The following is a 21,245-nucleotide window of genomic DNA, read 5'->3' as shown; positions in this document are numbered from 1 at the left end:
GTTGGACTTTGCAAATTCAACATTGAGTCGTTTGGAAGGAATCAGTGGCTAACTGCAAGTGTTGCAAAGAAACCACTAAAGTTAGCCTGCCATTCAATGAAGTGGCTGTGTGTCAGAATGCCAGAGTGGCTGTGTGCCAGAATGCCAGACTTTGATGACAGAATTTGCCCACAGAGTCCAAAACTGTCTTCTATTTAGTTGCATAAATGACGTATTATGCAAGGGGGAAATGTATACTGAAGCTAAGAAAGTAATACTAAGTGTATGTTGTGTTGTAAGCTATTAGTAGCCCATGTGCCTCACCCTAATAATTTGGTCTATTTTCAACAATGAGGTACAGTAAACACATCGTTCGTGGCCAGTGTGTGCTTGTTTGGTTATTGTTTTATACAGCTTTGACAGTGCTACTCATAGTAGTGGTGGCGCTTGGCTTGCACATGCAAATTCAGCATTCACAAGATTATATAATAGAATTGTGTTATTTGACGTGTCAAATTGAAAGCTTATTTAACATGTCAAATAGTGTTATATGAAGTGTATATTTTTTTACACACAGACCCAAATGGCGTTCAATGTGCCTCACCCTAACAATATGGTCTATTTTCACCTCTATAATTTTGCCTACTCTTCTAACTTGGTGGTGCACATATAACCTATAACCTGTTTTAGAGAAATGTAATCATCGACTATTATAAGAGCTTTCATTGTCTGTTTTATATGCCCCCTTTATTTATCGCACGGTTCTGACTTGTACGGGGAGTACACTTTAAGAACAGCCCATGTTCTGAATTCTGTCGCTGTATATTTCAAAAGTGCTGAACAAATAGTTATAATGACTTTGTCCGTCTTCGCTTGCTCATTAATGTCATAATCAAAATTACGGATTGCCTCTTATCAGCTTGTCATCCCCTTATGCCATAGTTTGTACATCTCAATTGTCAGTAGAAACCAAATTTGATTCAACAAGTCTGCCATATCAGCTATGTTTTTTTTAAAGGCAGTATATGAGGCTGAATGAGACAAGGCACCGCTGAAAGCCAGGTGTAGCATTGGTAAGGTGTTGGGACTCTGCTGTTGGGACTCTGCTGTTGCGACAGGTTTATGTAGGCCCTAATAGATTGTGGGCACCGTTTGTCATCGTTATAGTGCAATTATTGTATTGTTTAGTGTTGTGTTGTGTACTGGCTTTGCTGGCATGCATCCAACATTTATTTCTTTGCCCCACGAAGATTTACATGCTAAAATCGCCACTGTCTCTCCCACTACTCTCTCCTCTTCTATCCTATCTTCTCTACCTTCTGCAAAATCCTTCTCCCTCCTGTATCCCGATTCTGCCTCTTCGAAACTACTCTCCTCCCTTTCTGCATACAGTGATTTGCACTATCCCCTTTCCTCCTGGCCGGCTCGGCCCTCCACTACTGCTCAGTGACTGTGACACATTGCAAGCTTACACAACAGGACAGCTGATACGAAAATTGAGGAAACTGTAACTTGCAGAGGACCTATCATCCTTTCACCTCTCCCCCTCCCACCTTCCTCTCTGCAGACAATTTTGTCAACCACTTTGAAAAGGTTGACGACATCCGCTCCTTATTCACTCAGCCTATTGATTCCACTGTTCCCACTCCGACAGTTCTTGAAGTCTTTCTCCACTCTCGTGAGGTCCAGCCGCCCGACAACCAGCAGCTCGACCCCATCTCTTCCTCCCTTCTCCAGGCCATCTCTGGAGAACTTCTCCCACTCCTCACTTCCCTCATCAACTCATCCCTGGCTGCATCCCCTCAGGCTTCAAAATGGTTGAGTTGCTCCACTCAAGAAACCAACACTCGACTCCTCTGACATCAAACACTACAGACCGGTATCCCTTTTTCTTTTCTTTCCAAAACACTCTGACCAACTCTCACACTCTCACACTATCACTCTCAGAATGATCCTCTTGACCCTAACCAGTCAGGCTTCGAGAAGGGTCACTCAACCGAGACTGCTCTTCTCTGTGTCACTTAGGCTTTCTGCACTGCCAAAGTGGACTTTCTCTCCTCTGTTTTCATCCTCCTACATCTATCTGCTGTCTTTGACACAGTGAACCATCAGATGTTCCTCTCTACCCTCTCTTGGCTTTGCTTCTCAGGCTCTCCACACTGTGGGATTGCATCCTACCTATCTGGATTCAGATGGTTTAGACCCTTCTTTAAGGTTGCAGCCCCTAAAATCGCCAAGCCTTTCTCTAACCTTTTTTAACCTGTCTCTCCTATCTAGAGAGCTTTCCATTGCTTGGAAGGCAGCCACGGTGTGTTCTTCATTAAAGGGGGAGATCAAGCTGATCCTAAATGTTATAGGTTGTATATAGGCTGTTTATCACAACTTGTCAATAATCAACTGACTGGCTTTCTTGATGTCTATAGTATTCTCTCTTGTATGCAATCTGGTTTCCACTCAGGTTATGGATGTGCCACTGCAACCTTAAAGGTCCTAAATTATGTCACCATTGCCCTCGATTCTAAGCAATGTTGTGCTGCTATTTTTATTAACCTGGCCAAAGCTTTTGATACGATAGACCAATCCATTCTTGTGGGCTGGCTAAGGAGTATTGGTGTCCCATAGGGGTCTTTGGCAAGGTTTGCTAGCTAAATCTCTCAAAGAGTGCATTGTATAAAGTCATAACATCTTCTGTCTCAGCCACTGCCTGTCACCAAGGGAGTATCCCAAGGCTCGATCCTATGCCCCACGCTCTTCGCAATTTACATCAACAACATAGCTCAGGCAGTAGGAAGCTCTCTCATCCATGTATATGCAGATGATACAGTCTTATACTCAGATGGCCCATCCTCAGATTTTGTGTCTCTACAACAAAGCTTTCTTAATGTCCAACAAGCTTTCTCCACCCTTAACCTTGTTCTGAACACCTCCAAAATAAAGGTCATGCGGTTTGGTGAGAAGAATTCTCCTCTCTCCACCTGTGTAATTACTACCTCTCAAGGTTTATAGATTAAGGTAGTCACCTCATGCAAGCACTTCAGAGTATGGTTAGATGGTACACTGTCCTTATCTCAGCACATATCAAAGCTGCAGGCTAAGGTTACATCTAGACTTAGTTTCCTCTATCGTAATCACTCCTCTTTTTAGGGACTGTAACAATCTGAAAAAAAATCACTAACTGGACAGTTTTATCTCCATCTCTTCATTCAAAGACTCAATCATGGACACTCTTACTGAAAGTTGTGGTTGCTTTGTGTGATGTATTGTTGTCTCTACCTTCTTCCCTATGTGCTGTTGTCTGTGCCCAATAATATTTGTACCATGTTTTACGCTGCTACTATGTTGTGCTGCTGCCATGCTGTGTTGCTACCATGTTGTTGTCATGTAGTGTTGCTACCATGCTGTGTTGTCATGTGTTGCTGCCATGCTTTATTGTTGTCTTAGGTCTCTCTTTATGTAGTGTTGGGGTGTCTCTCTTGCTACTGCAACTCGCTGATGGCTTGGCTCCCTATTTCTGCCATCAAACTCCTGCAATTTATCCAGAACTCTGCATTCTTGGGAAGGTGTTCAACTTTCCCAAGTTTTCCAATGTCCCCCAACTCCTCCGCACACTCCACTGGCTTCCAGTCGATTCTCCCATCCATTACAAGATCATGGTACTTGCATACGGAGCAGCAAGAGGAACTGCCTGTAGTTCTGCCGCTGAGCATAGTCTGTTAACCCACTGTTCCCCGAGCGCCGAAGACGTGTATGTCGATTAAGGCAGCCCCCCGCACCTATCTTATTTAGAGGGGTTGGGTTAAATGCGGAGGACACATTTCAGTTGAAGGCATTCAGCTGTACAACTGAATGCCTTTCCCTTTCCCTACTTTCAGGCCATGCTCAAATCTTACACCCCAATCAGAGTACTCTGTTCTGCCACCTCTGGTCTATTGTCCCTCACTACCCTACAGGTAGTGAAGCTATGACAGCAGAGTCCATACCCATCTTCCAAACACATCTGAAACCCTACCTCTTCAAAGAGTATCTTATAGAATCACTATGCAGAAATTGCTCCACCATTTCCTGGTTGCTAAAATTATAATTGTTTGCTTAATTTCAGTATGTGACAAAACAAGCAAGTATAGTGTAGAGAATCATTGTACCATCTAAACCGCTGTGAAATATATTTTCCATTACCTAAAATATTATATTTTTAGCTGTTTGCAGCTGGTGTGTAAAACCGAAAGTAAATGATACAAAACCTAAACTGAAGAATGTGGAGCATAGAAATAGTGCCGATAGAACAGAACTAATGCTTCTTAGACTTGCTTTCAATGAAAATTAAGCTTACTAGCTCTGAATTTGCTGATAGCTACTTTATTGAGGAAAAATGTACTTACTATGGCTGATATATGGTTGTCCCATCTAGCTATAACGTCATGAATAGTCAAATCATGTTTTTTATGAAGTTTGATGATATTTGAAGGAAACCAGATCCAAATATCATGACCAAAGCATGAAAAAGGACTGTTGCTTCTAAATTGATCAAATTTGATCTTAAAGTTACTGGTCCCCTCCCCCATGTCAAACACTATGCTTCATTATTAAGGGGACAAGGTGACCACCCCTTAACTCTCATTTTAATACAACAATTGTAACATGATACTCTTACCTCGTTTAAATAAGTATGGCCTTCTAACCAACATCAAAGGCGTGTTTGCAGAGAGGGCGTGGTTCACACAGCTAGATAGCTACTCTGGTGCCAAAATGTAACTTCAGTGTGTCAGAAAATATCATTCAAAGTTTCCCTATTTATCTATGGCAAAGATACTTATGTTTCCCATTTCATCTAGTCTGGTGTTAGCTAGTTACTGGCTAGCTAGGTCTTCAGCCAGCATGGAACAAAAGGGGGTGAAGGGTCGTTCAAAACTCAGACGCAGTTGTCAAGTCAACCCATCCGTCACTGCTGCTGTGAACCGCGTCACAAGAGACATGCCAAACGCGAGATGTATAAAAACATTTTGTTTTGATGCCATTGACACAAAATCGATGTTGTTTGAGTTGCTTTGTGTATCACCAAATTTGCTTGAGATTATTTGATTGTAACACGGCTCACAGCCTCCAAGTAGCCTGACACGTGTGTATCAAAGAGCTGTCAGTCAAGGCGAGCTCATGAATATAAGCTCCACGCCCACTCAGCCTGTCTTTTCAAACTTCCTGGTAGTTAGACACGAGAGAAAAAGTACTTTCAGAATGACTGTTCAGGACCTTTAATTTAAGATTGTCTGCTAAATTATTAAAATGTCAATGCAATTTTTAGTTGAACCCTGTTATTAAACCCTTTGGAATGACTTTGAAAGCAACAGTGAATTGATGTAGTTAATAAAGGGATACCAAGTACGCAAGTACTCTGTCACTGTTTCCACATGCTAATATTTTAGCATTTGTGGCACAAATCCCAATGAAGTCATGGGCTAGATAGAAGCATTTTTCACATTTCATTTTTTAAATAATCTCTAAGTAACATTGTGGAGCTTCCCAATCAATTGTCGATACTTTTTGATGATTTGGACAATCTAATATCGGTCCCATGACTTCAATGGGATTTGTGCCACAAATGCTGAAAATAGACTGCTTACAGGGTAAAGAAACCAATATGTATTTTTATTAACTATCCCTTTAAACTATCCGAATATGAACTATCCCTTTAAGAGATCACTCACCCATTCTCACCTCAGCACATTGGTAATAGTCAGTAACCAGGTTTCCATCCAGCATCTTCATGCGGGTAATGTATATGTTGGAAATAAAAACACATTAATTACAGGCCTGATGGAAACAGAAAATGTGTCGGTAAACTTTCCAAATGTCGACAAAACAAAATACACCAGAAGAGGTGGGATTATTTTGTGTTATTAAAAATTATGATGCGTTGGTGGAAATGTCGGCGGAAACACTTTTATGCGCAAATATTGATATAATCCATCAAATCTAAGTACATTTTGGAGTTAAGTGATGATATGCTGTGTGGTCCTCCCACTACGACTCGTTGGGAAAGCATGCAGTTTATTATTGTTATTAGGTCAGATTAACTTTACAGGGTGGTTAAAGTGCAAGGTGATGAGCTTGATGCTCCATTCCAATAAATTTCGAGGGTCTTATTCTGGTCACATGATCATCGATGCTTGGCTGCCGTTTGACATATACACATAATCTCACTATTTTGTCCATAATAATCTCATCATGTAGGCTATATGTATCTGCGAGCTGTTGGCTAGAGCGTACAGGCAAATACCAGAGTGGGCACATTCGCTACGTATATAACTGATCATGTCAATTTGATGGAATCCCATTTTGGGTGGGAAAATGTGCATATTGTTTTGAAAATCTGTTGCCAGTTAGATGGAAACCTAGCAAGTGACAAATATCAAAGTTACGCAAGGCAGGACGTGAGGCCAGATGAATAGCTGTAGATTGATCAACACTCCAGTAGGAGGTGTTGCCCAGCCTATTGTTTTGTTTTTTGACAGTGGATATTGTTTCAAAGGTACAAATTCAACATATCTCATACATGCTTTGTCTCTGTTGAAAATTGGTTACCATGATGACTTAATCATGTGGCTGAATTTTTTACCCTCAAAACAACAGATAATTACTTTCTTCAATTCCAATGTATTTTCCACTTTTCCACAAATTATGTTGAAAAAAATGTTGATTCGACCAGGTTGTGCCCAGTTGGTGGCCTAACATGAAATCAACCAAACACAGTAGCAAGTGATTGATGCTGGCATATGGCTTTGATAATAATGTTATAAATACTGGAGGTAATCCTAATAAAGTATAGTTTAGGCAAACATTTATGCATTAAGTGGGAACATGAATTAGGCTAATGAAAACTGCCAAGCCACATCGTCACTATTTGTGATCATAGTCCTACATTTCTACATCTGGGAAACCGCTTTTATTTTATCAGTACTTTGAGTGGGGGTGCAAACCAAGTGGCTACATACAGTAGTAGGCAGATGGTCTGGTCCCAAGGTGCCTAACCCATTCCGGGTTTTCCACAATGCCGTGCTCAACCCAAGCGCAGTTCCATGCGATCTGTGATGCTGCAGCAGCTCACAGACGGTCAGGTACAAGCAGCCAGTATAGACTGGGACTTGACAACCAGTGGACCTCCTGTCGAGTTTTCATTGGCAGAAGAGAAAGCTATTAATCAAAGACGGTGAATTGTATAGGATTATACCAGGGAGTGTTTGCTGTTTTCTACCAACACACCATAAGGTACGTTAAATGCGCAAATTAATCAATCTGAGTTTGGTTTGTTTAACTCTGAGATATTTATATAGTTGTGGGCTATATTCCTAATTCTCTACACTATACACTGAGTGTACAAAACATTAGGAACACCTTCCTCATATTGAGTTGCACCTCTTTTGCCCTCAAAAGAGCCTTAATTTAGTCGGAGCATGGACTCTGAGGTGTCGAAAGCGTTCGACAATGATGCTGGCCCATGCTGACTCCAATGCTTCCCACAGTTGTGTCAATTTGGCTGGATGTCCTTTGGGTGGTGGACCATTCTTGGTACACACGGGAAACTGTTGCGCGTGAAAAACCCAGTTGCGTTTCTGTTCTTGACACACACAAACCGGTGCGCCTGGCAGCTGCTACCATACCCCGTAAAAGGCACTTACATATTTTGTTTTGAACCATTCACCCTCTGAATGGCACACATACACAATCCATGTGTCAAGGCTTAAAATCATTATTTAACCGGTCTCCTACCCTTCATCGACTCCAATTGAAGTGGATTTAACAGGTGGGATCATAGCTTTCACCTGGATTCACCTAGTCAGTCTCATGGAAAGAGCAGGTGTTCCTAATGTTTTGTACACTCGGTGTGTGTGTATGAATGGACTGTTACTATTGACTGCTGGCTTCTTTGATTTATAAGGCTGGGCTACATTACTTTATGTTGCATGTTAATTAAACACATTTGTGGGTCATTTTCTATGGCTGATACACATGCAAGATACATTTTAGCTGTTACAAATATTAAAACTAAGGGGTTAAGCAAAATAACGCATTACATGAGGGTTTGCTTTTTGCAGTTATAACCCATGATATAACCGATTTGTTGACGTCGAGTCCATCTGTTCACACCTATAAGTGCATCAACCCTTTTCAAGTAACTGTCAAGTTTACCATTTCGTTGAACTGCTTGTTTAGTCTGCTTGTTTGGTCTATTGAGTGAAATTACTTGCCTATCAAGTAATAGTAGAGTCTGTCCGCAGCGTCACTGACGCCCCACGATGTAATGTATGAGTGAGCCGAGCGCAGCGTTATGGGTAGCGTTACGAGGCAGCCTATGCATTCAACGTGCTTGGTTGTGAAAACCTGTGGGATACACATGGCTTCAGAGTATTCCAATGTGGACCCTGTATTGACGATTATCTATTTTGTTTTTTTTTCCAGCAAGTACAGTGGTGTAAAAACACTTTCCTGAACCAACACTTGCACTTGACCCCCTCGTTGCTGACAGCTACTTTATTGAGGAAAAGTGAATTTACTAATAATGTGACATGTTGTTGTCCCACCTCGCTATCACAAGATGAATGCACTAACTGTACAGTAAGTCGCTCTGGATAAGTGTCTGCTAAATGACAGATGTAAATGTGTAAAGTAACTTAAGTAAAAATATTTTGAAGTACTACTGAAGTCGTTACAGTATCTCTACTATTTATATTTTTGAATACTTTCTCTTCTAAATCCCAAGGCATTTAAAAAAAACTCAAATAGTTTAGTTAATAGACCAATAAGAAAGAGAGTTCCAAACCTCTCTGCCCACTCACAGACAGTCCTAGCAAAATTCTTGCTTGAGAAATTGCACTTTGCTAAGAAGCTTTTTTGATTTTACTTTTGATCATTTTAATTGAAAACAATCACAGTAATGTACTTAATTGTCACACAGAAATGATTTGATATTGAGATAAAAGCTGTTGCATTGGACATTCAATGTATCTTTACTTTTACTCAAGTGTGACAATTGAGAACTTTTTCCACCACTGAGCAAGTGGTGATCAAATAGACATTGAAATAATGGATTGTAGTGGCCATGCAAGGACAAACTGATATTAGATAGACCGCATTGATAAAGTAATTGATAAACACTCTACAGGGATTCACAAGATTGTGAAGATGGTGTCGAAGATCATGACTGACATTTTACATTCTCCCAACCAATTGTGCAACTTTGTCATTTTTTGGGGGCATTTTCTGGAACTTATTTTTGTACTTATTGTATACATAATGTTGCTGCTACCGTCCCTTATGACTCAACATTTTTTATTTGATTACTCACTGCAGACTGGAAGAAGGTTTTCCCTTTAATTGGGATAGGGGGCAGGTTTAAGAATTTTGGATGAAAAGCGTGCCCAAAGTAAACTGCCTGCTACTCAGGACCAGAAGCTAGGATATGCATAGAATACACTCTAAAGTTTCCAAAACTGTTAAAATAATGTATGTGAGTATAACAGAACTGAAATGGCAGGCAAAAACCTGAGGAAAATCCATCCAGGAAGTGCTATTATTTTGAAATGGGTGTTTTTCCATTGAAAGCCTATCCACCATTTAAAGGGAGAGGACCCAGATTCCGTTCCCTATGGCTTCCACTAGCTGTGAACTGTCTTTAGACATTGTTTCAGGGCTTTATTCTGAAAAATGAGGGAGAATGAGCAGTTTCAATGAGAGGCCAGTAGAAAGTCCCCAAACTGTTTGGTGCACAACCCCGAGAGCGCGCCTTTCGTTGTTTTTCCTTTATATTGACGACACTATTGTCTGGTTGAAATATTATCGATTATTTAGGCTAAAAACAACCTGAGGATTGATTATAAACATCGTTTGACATGTTTCTACGCACTTTACAGATACTATTTGGAATTTTCGTCTGCCTCTTGTGACCACATTTGACCCATTGGATTACTGAACAAAACACACCAACAAAAGGGACTTTATCGAACAAAACAAACATTTATTATGTAACTGGGAAACTTGTGAGTGCAACCATACAAAGATCATCCAAGGTAAGTGGTTAATTTTATTGCTATTTCTGACTTTCGTGACTAATCTACTTGGCTGCTAACTGTTTGTAATGTTTTGTGTGCTGAGTGCTGTCCTCAGATAATCTCATGGTTTGCTTTCGCCGTCAAGCCTTTTTGAAATCTGACATGGTGCCTGGATTAACAACAGGTTAAGCTTTATGTTGATGTATTGCACTTGTGATTTCATGAAAATTAAATATTTATAGTAATTTAATTTGAATTTGGCAATTTCACCAGAAGTTGTCGAGTCCCACTGATCCATAAGAAGATAACGAGTCCGATGAGAAGGATATCCTGCTTTCACTGGAACAGGCCCAGATCCACACCTTTTGCGTGAATAAAAGACGCCGGAAAAGGAGACGCAGATCGGAGATCCTTCTGAGAACATCGGGACATTAAAAACTGTAACATCTTATGTTTCACCTAGACGTGGCTGAACGAAGATAAGGACAACATAGAGCTAGCTGGATTTTCCATGCACCGGCAGAACCGAGATGCTACCTCTAGTAAGACGAGGGGTTGGGGTGTGTGTCTTTTTGCCAATAACAGCTGGTGCGTCATGTCTAATATAGGTATTGCTCGCCTGAGGTAGAGTATCTTACAATAAGCTGCAGACCACATTATCTACCAAGAGAGTTCTCATCTGTATTATTCGTAGCCGTCTATTTACCACCACAAAATGAAGCTGGCTCTCTCAACCAACTCTATAAGGCCATAAGCAAAGAGGAAAATGCTCACCCATAAGCAGCACTCCTAGTGGCCGGGGATTTCAATGCAGTCATACCTAAATCAGTTTACCAAAATTTTTACCAGCATGTCACATGTGCAACCAGGGAAAAAAATCCTAGACCACGTTTACTCCACTCATAGATATGCATACAAAGCTCTCCCCCGCCCTCCATTTGGTAAATCTGACCATAATTCTATCTTCCTCATTCCTGCTTAAAACTAAAGCAAGAAGTACCAGTGACTCGCTCAATACAGAAGTGGTCAGATGACGCAGATGCTACACTACAGGACTGTTTTGCTAGCACAGACTGGAATATTTTCCGGATTCATCCAATGGCATTGAGGAATACACCACCTCAGTCATCGGCTTCATCAATAAGTGCATCGATGACGTCATCTCCACAGTGACTGTACGTGCATATCCCAACCAGAAGCCATGGATTACAGGCAACATCCTCATCGAGCTAAAGACTACAGCTGCCGTTTTCAAGGAGCGGGACACTAATCCGGATGCTTTTAAGAAATCCCACTACGCCCTCAGACGAACAATCAGACAAGCAAAGCATCAATACAGGATTAAGATTGAATCCTACTACACCGGCTCTGACGCTTGTCGGAATTGAAAACTATAACGGACTACAAAGGGAAACCCATACGCAAGCTGCCCAGTGATGCGAGCCTACCAGACGAGCTAAATGCCTTTTATGCTCGCTTCGAGGCAAGCAACACTGAAAGCATGCACGACAGCACCAGCTGTTCTGGATGCCTGTGTGACAATGCTCTCAGTAGCCGATGTGAACAAAACCTTTACACAGGTCAACATTCACAAAGCCGCTAGGCCAGACGGATTACCATCACGTGTACTTAAGGCATGCGCCGACCAATTGTCAAGTGTCTTCACTGACATTTTCAACCTCTCCCTGACCGAGTCTGTAATACCTACATGTTTCAAGCAGACCACCATAGTCCCTGTGCCCAAGGAAGCGAAGGTAACCTGCCTAAATGATTACCGCCTCGTGGCACTCACGTCCTTAGCCATGAAGTGCTTTGAAAGGCTGGTCATGGCTCACATCAACAACAACCTCGCAAACACCCTAGACCCACTGTAATTTTCATACCGCCCAAACAGATTCACAGATGATGCAATCTCAAACCCACTACACACTGCCCTTTCTCACCTGGACAAAGGGAACACCGATGTGAGAATGCTATTCATTGACTACAGCTCAGCGTTCAACACCATAGTGCCCACAAAGTTCATCACTAAGTTATGGACTCTGGGACTAAACCCCTCCCTCTGCAACTGGATCCTGGACTTCCTGACAGGCCACCCCTAGGTAGTAAGAGTAGGCAGCAACACGTCTGCCACGCTGATCCTCAACACTCGGGCCCCTCAGGGGTGTGTACTTAGGCCCCTCCTGTATTCCCTGTTCACCCACAACTGCGTGGCCAAACACAACTCCAACACAATCATTAAGTTTGCTGACGACACAACAGTGGTAGGCCTGATCACCGACAACGACAAGACAGCCAATAGGGAGGGAGTCTGGCAGTGTGGTGCCAGGACAACAACTTCTCTCTCAATGTGAGCAAGACAAAGGAGCTGATCGTGGATTACAGGAAAAGGCGGGCTGAACAGGCCCCCATTAACATCGACGGGGCTGTAATGGTGCGGGTTGAGAGTTTCAAGTTCTGGTGTCCACATCACCAACAAACTATCATGGTTCAAACATACCAAGACAGTCATGAAGAGGGAATGACAAAACCTTTTCCCCCTCAGGAGACTGAAAAGATTTGGCATGGGTCCCCAGAACCTCAAAAGGTTCTACAGCTGCACCATTGAGAGCATCCTGACCGGTTGCATCGCCAGCTGGTATGGCAACTGCTGGGCATCTGACCATAAGGCATTACAGAGATAGTGCGAACGGCCCAGTACATCACTGGGGCCAAGCTTCCTGCCATCCAGGACCTATATAATAGGCAGTGTCAGAGGAAAGCCCATAAAATTGTCAGAGACTCCCGTCTACTGCACGGCAAGCGGTATCGGAGCACCAAGTCTAGGACCAAAAGGCTGCTCAACAGCTTCCACCCCCAAGTCATTAGACTACAGAACAATTCATAAAATTGCCACCGTACAATTTACGTTGATCCCCCCTTTTGGACACTGCTGCTCATCACTGTTGTTTGTTACCTATGCATAGTCACTTCACCCCCACCTACACATACAGATTACCGTTACTAGCCTGTACCCCTGCACACTGATTTGGTACCGGTGCCCCCTGTATATAGCCTGGTTATTGTTGTTCTTATTATGTTACTTTTTATTATTACTTTTTATTTTAGCCTACTTGGTAAATATTTTCTTATTCTTGATCTGCACTGTTGGTTAATAAGGCTATGCGTCCCGCTAGCGGGACAACTTCCAGTGAAACTAGAGTGTGTTCAATTCAAATAAATAATCATAAAAATTATGGATATTAAACATTTAGGTACATACAAGTGTCTTATATCGGTTAAAAGCATAAATTCATGTTAATCTAACTGCACTGTCCGATTTACTGTAGGTTTTACAGCGAAAGCATGACATGCGATTGTTTGAGGACGGCTCTCCACAGCAAAATATCTACTCGTTCAACATGCAGAGAAAGATATCCAAAAAGCTACCACGAAAACAAGTCAAAATACATTTCCACTTAATCCTCAGATACCCTAAAATGTAATTAAACTATAATATTTCATACGGACAGTAGTATGTTCAATAGGAAAACGATATTAGCAGGTGCCTGTCCTCTTCGTAGCTCACACATACACGAATTTCCAAGGCTATGTCCCTGTACGAAAACGTATTATTCTGCCTCGTTTTGGAAGAAACAAGCCTGAAACCTTGAACAAAGACTACTGACACCCAGTGGAAGCCATAGGAATTGCATACTGAGAGCGAGATTTAATTTTTCCCTTTACGTTCCATTGGAAGAGCATAGGCTCTCAAAAAAACAATTCTAGTTGATTTTTCTTTGGACCTCTCTTACCATATCTATTGTGTTACAGTCTCCTACATTATTTTAACATTTCTACAAACTTCAGAGTGTTTTCTTTCCAACGGTACCAATTATATGCATATCCTGGCTTTAGAGCCTGATCAACAAGCAGTTTACTTTGGGCACGTCAGTCAGGAGGAAATTGGGTAAAATAGACCCTAGCCTGAATAAGTTTTAAGAGCTTGTAAGTAAGCATTTCACGGTCAAGTCTACACTTGTTGTATTCGGCGCATGTGGCAAATAAAGTTTGATTTGAAGTCAAGAGGTCTTGGTGCAGTTGATTTGTTTAGGTGTTTTTTACTTCTATTGAATGATTCAATTTGTATAGAAAGAACAAGTCAATTTAGTTTTGGAATAAACATAATGAAGTATGCAATGGTAGTGTGAGGGTTGCTTCTGTATCAATAATTTTAGTCTGTTTTACTGAACAACAGCAAACAAACTATGAGAGTTTAGGACCAATAGCACCTTTAAAGCTACTGCAGCATGTGAAGCCTACATAAACTAAATTTACAGAAGTATGTGGACACCCCTTCAAATGAGTGGATTTGGCTATTTCAACCACACCTACTGCTGACAGGTGTAGAAACTTGAGCACACCGCCATGCAACCTCCATAGACAAACATTGGCAGTAGAATGGCCTTACTGAAGAGCTCAGTGACGTTCAACGTGGCACGTCATAGGATACGACCTTTCCAACAAGTCAGTTCATCAAATTTCTGCCAGGCTAATGCTGCCCGGTCGACTGTATCATTAAATGTGAAGACTGTTATTTTACAAAATCAATTCTCTAGGTTGACTTATTACATGATTAAACTAATCATTTAAACATTAACAGGAAGTCGGGCACCACGGAAAATGTTGATATTACAAAGTTAGAATTTTCTGAATATTACTCTTCAGATATTTTAATATCTGATCAATTAGTCTTCCATGAATTAATTATTATTATTAACTCAATTCTCATTACTGAACATCGCAAAGCCTTGGATATCTGCATGAACCCTAGCCAAAATCACAAATCAGCGATATACAAATTGGCTTAATTATTTATTTACTAACTAACAAAATAATCACACAGAATTACATAACAAACCGTAGATATTGGTTACTAACAATGATAGAAAAGTCCCTAGTGGGGTAAGCCGATATGACAGCTTGCTAGAGAAAGGAAAGGGTTGGGGACTGAGACAGAGCAGGAAAGACAAATTAGATTCACTACACACAGTCTATAATTATATTAATTGAAATTATAATCCTTTTTCACATTATCGGCCGCTCATTCGAGAATAATTGCAATTTATATATTTACGCCCATATGTTGGAATCCTCAATCGTCCTGTAGAGTTCATCAGAGTCTCTGGTTAACTTTCCCAGAAGTCACAATGTCTTTCGTTGTTGTCAGTGGTTAGAATGGATACTTCAGAGTACCATTCTAAAAAAACATCTCATAGATTAGATGCTTCGGCGGTTGTCAGTATTCTCATTCTTAGCTTCTAGAATTTTCTCTTATACTTTAGTGATCGATAGTCTCAGAGTTTAACCATTTCTAGCCATGTAGCCCAAACTACAGCTGTCTGGTCTCTGTGGCCTATAGAATAGTAGCCATTCCAATGTGGGGACTCCTGACTCGGTGTCCTCTGACTTCTTAACCATTCAAAACATCCGGCTTACCGTGGGTCTCTTTGGCATGAAATGTAAGTTTCGCTCACGGATGATTTTGTACTCTGGAGTAGAAAAAAGCGGTTCCATGATGCAGACGTGGGCGTGGCCACTGACTAGTTCATCTTTATTTGAAAATGCATACTCTCCTTTAGAAGGTTAACATCACATTACATATTTTCACAAATAGTTTCATGTTTAATCACATACCTTTCACAATATTTAGTTATTTGTGCAGTTATTTGTGTTTCCTGTCCTTCATGAGATCACCAAATGAAACACACACATTTTCAAAAGTAGAAATATTGTTTAGTTCTCCCATTTTGGGAAGTAGGAGTTTGAACTAAGAGAAGCTCTTTGTTCTGGTAGACTCTCTCAATACTGCATGGCAGTTTCTAGCAGGTATTTATGACCTGTCATAAAGTCATAAAACTGTGGAGGGAGGGAGGGATAAAGAGAGAGAGAGATAAAGGGAGAGAGATAAAGAGAGAGAGAGAGAGATAAGAGAGAGAGATAAAGAGATATAGAGAGAGGCTATGATCCTTCCCCAGGGCACGTCATGACAACTGTAAGTGCTTTTATTGTGAAGTGGAAACGTCTCGGAGCGTAAATATAGTCTGTCCTCGGATGCAACACTCAGTACCAAATTCCAAACTGCCTCTAGAAGCAACGTCAGCACAAGAACTCTTCGTCGGGAGCTTCATGAAATGGTTTCCATAGCCGAGCAGCCGCACACAAGCCTAAGATCACTATGTGCAACGCCAAACGTCAGCTGGAGTGGCGTAAAGTTTGCTACCATTGGACTCTGGAGCAGTGGAAATGCGTTCTCTGGAGTGCTGTTTCATTCTTCACCATCTGGCAGTCCGACGGATGAATCTGGGTTTGGCAGATGCCAGGAGAACGCTACCTGCCCTAATGCATAATGCTAACTGTAAAGTATGGTGGAGGAGGAATAAAGGTCTTGGGCTGTTTTTCATGGTTCTTGCTAGGCCCCTTAGTTACATTGAAGTGAAATCTTACAGCATACAATGACATTCTAGACAGTTCTCTGCTTCAAACTTTGTGGCAAAACTTTGGTGAAGGCCCTTTCCTGTTTCAGCATGATATTGCCCCGTGCACAAAGAGAGGTCCATACAGAAATGGTTTGTTGAGATCGGTGTGGAAGAACTTGCCTGGCCTGTGCAGAACCCTGACCTCAACCCCATCAAACACCTTTGGGATGAATTGGAATGCCGACTGCAAGCCAGGCCTTATCGCCTAACATCAGTGTCTGACATCACTTATGGTCTTGTGGCGAAATGGAAGCAAGACCCTGCAGAAATGTTCCAACATCTAGTGGAAAGCCTTCCCAGAAGAGTAGAAAATGTTATAGCAGCAAAGGGGGGACCAACTCCATATTAATGTCCATGAGTTTGGAAAGAGATGTTCGACTAGCAGGTGTCCACATACTTTTGGTCATGTAGTGTACAAGTAGCTTACTTCATATCAACATGAAGTCATTAGTACAACAAATATAAATATGCTGTACATATATGAACCAATTGTTCCCATTCTGCTTTATCCAGCCAGTCAGTTTGGCCTCTTTGTCAGCGTACAGAGTTTTGTTGCACTAATCCTGCCCCCAACGACCAGAGATGAAGATCGAATAAGACTATCGGAGTGTATGGGGAAAAACATTTTCAGTGGCCGAGGGTCCTAAGGGCTCAACCCCCCTCTCTATAGCCCAGGCACGGTGCTCTATGGGGCTAGGGGGTGCTTTAGCCATGTCACAAATCTGCATAGCCCCAGTTAAGCCCCCTCAAGCATTTTAGTATTCTTTTATTTTTAAATAAAGAAATATGTAGAAGTTAATAACCAGCCATTCTGTTCCCAATCCGATCCCTGGCTGAGTGCTCGTGTCACACGTGTACCCTATGATGTGTGTGTGTGTGTGTGTGTATTTGTGGAGGTCTCTGGTGTGTGTGTGCACGTTAGTCTATGTTATGTGAGCTAACTTCTAGCTAGCTAGTCGCCCATCTCACCCCGTTGCGATGGACCGGTTTCTGATCAAGAGAAGAGTGCTGGTAGAAAATGAAAATCCAGACCCAGACCCTGTCTCCGTGGGGGCCAAAGAAGAGGCGGGAGATAAGAAAGAGGAGTCGGAGAGAGAAACTCGTGAGCCACGATGTGAGGGAGCACCAGAGCAGTACGTCGCTGATAGCTGCACCACAGCCATCGTTAGCTGCACCACAGCCATCGTTAGCTGCTCCACAGCCATCGTTAGCTGCTCCACAGCCATCGTTAGCTGCTCCACAGCCATCGTTAGCTGCACCACAGCCATCGTTAGCTGCACCACAGCCATCGTTAGCTGCACCACAGCCATTGTTAGCTGCACCACAGCCATCGTTAGCTGCACCACAGCCATCGTTAGCTGCACCACAGCCATCGTTAGCTGCACCGTTAGAACAGCCACTGTTAGAACAGCCTCTGATTTAAGACAGTCACCTGTTGAGGAACCAAGGCACCCTCTTCTTCGGCATTATCCAGCCACAAAAGTTGGACAATCGTAGATGGCATGAGAATTACAAATGGCTGGAATATTCTCTTTCAAAGGACTGTGCATGCAAGTGTGGAGCATAAATATGCAATGACAGCGTGGAACGAGTGGACCATTCGAAAATAGTCCGAGAGAACAGAGTATATGAGAGCAGTTGTGGAGTCATTGCGTTACGCTGCATACCGGGGATTTTCACACAGAGGAGACATAGAAAATGACATGGCTGTCAACCAGGGAAACCTCTTTGAACGTTTACAGGTCATGGGCAAATTCGACAAAACAGTTGCACAGGAAATCTCAGATTGTCCTAGAAATGCTCAGTACACGCATCACGATATACAGAATGAAATACTAGATATTATGGCAAATATGATCAGGGATCAGATAAGTGGTGAAACACAAGATGCTGTGGTGGTGCACTACGTTAAAAAAAATGATGTAGTTGTGGGGGAATTTCTTAGTTTCACTCCAACTGACGGATTAGATGCCGAGTTGCTTTTCGCTCCGATCAAAGAGACTCTTAGTAAATGTAACATTGATCACACTGCCTGTATTGCTCAGTGTTATGGAGGTGTTCACAACGGGGTCCAGGAGAAATTCAGTGAAGAGGTCCCTCAGGCAATCTACATTCATTGCCACGCACACAGTCCGCCAATCCAACGGGTTAAGTGCACCAGAATTGGCTGTGGGGTTTAGATAACAGGAAGACTACGGGAGCCTTGAAGTGCCCCCTCCAGCAAAATGTAAAGACTTAGCAGCTAAAAAGAGAAAGAAAGAAAGAAAAAAAGAAAGAGAGTGAATACACTAAAACAAAGGGTGTCAAGTCCCTTTACAACGCAACACTCAGAAGCAACAAGACGCACATGGACTCAGCGGTCCCCACCAAACATACATGATTAATCAAATGCTGTGTCACAAAAAAAAAGAACACAGCACAGATCTACTTAGAAGTAAAGTGTCGCAGTGCCACCAAAACAATCCAGACTCTGTGGAGGTCCAGTGTGGCTAAATTGGCACAGCATGGCACTATCAATGCCAGGGTTGCGGGTTTGATTCCCGCTAGGAATACCCATATTTAAATGTATGCAGGCACCACCGTAAGTTTTCAGAGATAAAAGTGTCTGCAAAACGGCATATCTTATTTATATCACTATTGACTAGAATGTGAAGAGGGCGTGTACAGTAGAGAAGCCTTCTTTCCAAGATGACTTGACCTCATCATAAAGGCCAGGAGTGACATGTCATGAAGGTTACAGCCATTCCCTCCGGACACATCGTTCTTCTTTAATAGTATGTCATTTTATATGGGAGATATAGACCCCTCAGGGTCTGACCAAGTAGTATACATTTTACAGTATAAACCTTACAGTAAAGGTTATTATGATATCACTGAGTGCTGAGCACGAATATTAACCACATACAGTTACACAAATCAGCAACCATTTCTATTTTACGTCATCGCTGGCTTCGGAGACGAGCACAAAACCCTTTAAAGAAAATGCCCAACACATTATTACGCAATACATTATTATGGAGTGAAAACAGCGAGACCAAAGAGAAACGAAAGAGCGTGAAAGGGCAGCAGCTGTGGAAGATGAAATATATTCTTTTTAAATATTCAAAATCCTTATCTCCCCTCCAAAGCGTTCTCTGCAATCCTTTTGCGTCGGATATTTTGGCAGCACAGAAGACACCCAGGTTACCAGTTGACCATAGAACGGCTGGTGAATTGAACTACACACTCTTAACCTAAACACATCCAGGGTGTCTTCAGACATAAAATTAGATTCCACTCTGATGAATGCAGGCAGCTTAGCTATCGAAATATTGATATTTATTCAATGTGTTGCATTGGAGACATAAGAGGGTGCAGTGTCCACAGACATCAACCACAAACCCCTTTCTTATCAGGATAGGGACCTGGATGCACACAACCATCCTCATATTCCTGATCAGTGTTTAGCACAGAAGTGTAGCTGGCCAGAGACAGACGGATTCTGATTCTACTCTATACTTCCTTTCCTGATCTCGATCCCAAAGGGAGATTCTCTGCTCTGTGTAATGCTGCCCCTTTGATTGCTTCTCACAGGCCTGATCCGAGACCAGTTATGGAGTGCTCTGTCATGATGACACTGCAAAACATGGAGGATGAAGAAACAGAACAGCATTGACCCCCAGAGGACCTTCTGTGACAGTTCTGTTTTGTCTTTTTAACACCACCAGTAGTTGTGATGGTATTAGCGCCCATTGCAGCAAAACAGCCCATAGGCCTACACACGCAATGCAATTTACAGCAGGATGAATGGAAGTTATTGGGAAGCATGTAGAAGACCATAGAGAGGACGTTTCCGACCCAGTGCGTCATTAACTGATAAGCCAGGCAAGACGAGAGGTGAGGAAAGTGGGTATTTGCTACATGCTACATCTCATGATGCCACAGCAGACAACAACATGCAGTGAGTGATAAATGAACAGACAAATGTTTCTTAACGGGGGAAGTAGCTTGTGCCTAGTGCTTAAGAATGGTGGGCCAGTAACCAAAAAGTCGCTGGATCGAATCCACAGGACGACTAGGTGAAAAATGTGTCGATGTGCTCTCGGGCAAGGCACGTAACCCTAATTGAGTGACTTACAGGCAGGCAGAGCAGGAGGATTCCACAGATTGTTTGGGGAATTGGTTTGCTGCTCTCAGAGATTTTTTTAATTCAAATTTTTTTTTTCACCTTTATTTAACCAGGTTAAGCTGGTTAAAGTTGAAAACAAGTTCTCATTTGGAACTGCGACCTGGCCAAGATAAAGCATAGCAGTTCGACACATACAACAACACAGAGTTACACATGGAATGAACAAAACATACAGTCAATAATACAGTAGAAAAAAAGAAAACAAAGTCTATATACAGTGAGTGCAAATTAGGTCAAATAAGGGAGTTAAGGCAATAAATAGGCCATGGTGGCAAAGTAATTACAATATGGCAATTAAACACTGGAATGGTAGATGTGCAAAAGATGGATGTACAAGTTGAGATTCTGTGGTGCAAAAGAGCAAAATAAAAAAATACAGTATGGGGATGAGGTAGATAGATGGGCTGTAAACAGATGGGCTATGAACAGTGAGGGAGATGGGAATCTCCATATAAGAGAAAGTTAGGAAGGCCTGTGTTCTGCTAGCTGCGTAGAGAGGCGAGCTGGGGTGAATGGAAATAATTGAAAATATTATTA

The 21,245-nt window shown here is 42.0% G+C and overlaps 1 protein-coding gene across 2 annotated transcripts in view; it reads left to right on the top strand.

Annotated features, from left to right (window-relative positions):
• The first annotated feature begins 7,071 nt into the window (after positions 1 to 7,071).
• LOC135522592 (disks large-associated protein 1-like) overlaps positions 7,072 to 21,245 on the top strand; it is a 238,898-nt gene continuing 224,724 nt past the window's right edge. For both annotated transcript variants that reach the window (XM_064949012.1, XM_064949011.1), the window contains exon 1: positions 7,072 to 7,242. The gene's annotated coding sequence lies outside the window, so the exon portion shown is untranslated. The remainder of the gene's footprint in view (positions 7,243 to 21,245) is intronic.

This window comes from Oncorhynchus masou, chromosome 30, assembly GCF_036934945.1.
Source record: "Oncorhynchus masou masou isolate Uvic2021 chromosome 30, UVic_Omas_1.1, whole genome shotgun sequence".
Classification (NCBI taxonomy): domain Eukaryota; kingdom Metazoa; phylum Chordata; class Actinopteri; order Salmoniformes; family Salmonidae; genus Oncorhynchus; species Oncorhynchus masou.
The sequence above is the reverse complement of the archived record's forward strand: the minus strand, read 5'-3'. Positions and strand labels throughout refer to the sequence as shown.